The sequence below is a fragment of the Montipora capricornis genome, chromosome 5 (assembly GCF_036669925.1).
Source record: "Montipora capricornis isolate CH-2021 chromosome 5, ASM3666992v2, whole genome shotgun sequence".
NCBI classification, from domain to species: domain Eukaryota; kingdom Metazoa; phylum Cnidaria; class Anthozoa; order Scleractinia; family Acroporidae; genus Montipora; species Montipora capricornis.
In genome coordinates, this window is record NC_090887.1 from 32,129,793 (window position 1) to 32,131,470 (window position 1,678).

A 1,678-nucleotide genomic window follows, 5' to 3' on the forward strand; every position below is an offset into this window, starting at 1 on the left:
GCAATTTAAGGCTTACTTCCTGGCTCTTTTGGCAGATAAGGAGTTTACAAGGATCTTTCATGCCATCTCTAAAGTCGACAAGTCATTTAAACCTCCTGCGCCATATGTTTTGTACTCAGGTGAGAGGCAATCAAAGGTTTTCCTCTTCCAGTCCTCGAGTCACCTTCTATAGGTGCGGAACCCCCGGCCACAAGTCTACACAATGTTGGAAGCGATCCCCGACGGCCCGCTATTTTCCTTCAAGCGGTTCAGGTCAAAACCAACCCCGACCGGCAACTCAGTAGCAAGACCCTCCTTTTGTATGAGTTTGGGTTCTATTAAGTCAACTCAACATCATTACCATGTCTCTTATATCTATATGTGTATATTCTACCCAACTCCTCCCCTCCCCCTCTCCCTCCCCCTCCCCCTCTCCCAGGTTGGGCGTTACCTTATAAAACTTCTTTTATCAATTTTTATCACCCCTTTTTCCCCTCGGATGACATTCTCAAAGGGAAGCTCACTTTCCCTCTCGGATAACCGGGGCTGAGTTTGTCATTCCCTGGGCCCATATAACTTCCAATTCTCCTTCTTTTCACTTAACTCGTGAACGCTTGCTTTCAAAACTGGAAAAAATGTCCTTGTTTCAACCCCAACGCGGTTAGCATTAATGAATTGCAATGGATAAACATCGATGGATCTGTTATTGATGGCGCCCAGGGGATGGCAAACAATGCCCATATCTCTAGTGACGATATCGTCCAAGTCTTGCAAGGAAATGTTATGGCGGATACGTCTCGCCTTGCTTACCGAGATCCAGATCATTTTGTTGTCTGCAGACTGTTCAGCGACGTCGGCTCTAACAGAGAACTACATGGAAATCAACCATCTAAAAAACTTTGTATCCGCTTTTCCACACACTTCCTAATCATTCTGCGTCATGTTGTAATTTTTAGGGTGGGAGTCTTGAGTTTGGGAGACTGAGAACGGGAATGTCCTCTGGTCCCGTGGTTTGGGACTTAAGGACACGCTTTAACATAGAGACTGTCGGTGCCCAATCTCAAGCAAGCGTGAGAGAGAATGGTGAGAATAGAATACTATCGTCAGCATACATTCTTACATCAGATAAAAGGTTACAGCTAGGCAAGTCGTTGATGTATAATAAGAATAATACAGGTCCAAGTTCGAGCCCTGGGTGACCCCACACCGTATGTAGTTAATTTCAGAATGAATGTTGCCTCATGCAGTAACCTGTGTTCTATCAGATAGATAGTGTTTTAAAAGGTTTAGAGTAGTGCCTTTGAAACCATGCAGCTCCAGCTTTGAAAGAACAATTTCATGGTCAGTTGTATCAAACGCTTTTTTTAGATCAATAAACAGGACCGCATTTGTTAAACCATTATCAATGTTGAAATACCAAGTATCAGTCATATCAAGACTGGAGTGACCCTAGCGCTTTTTCAGTCACTGGGAATAATACCAGTAGAAAATGACAGTTAAAATGCGCGTCAAGGAGGCCGCTGTAAAAGGAAGAGAAACATTCAGTTGAGAAGACGGGCTGATATACCATGAAGGCCATCAGCTGCTTGTAGATAAATTGCCTACAAGTTTAGTTACCCCATCTACCGTTATTAGTTTCGCCTCAAAGTTCGTATGAGAAGGTTTAATAAAATCTCGAAAACTGACTCGAGGCGGATTA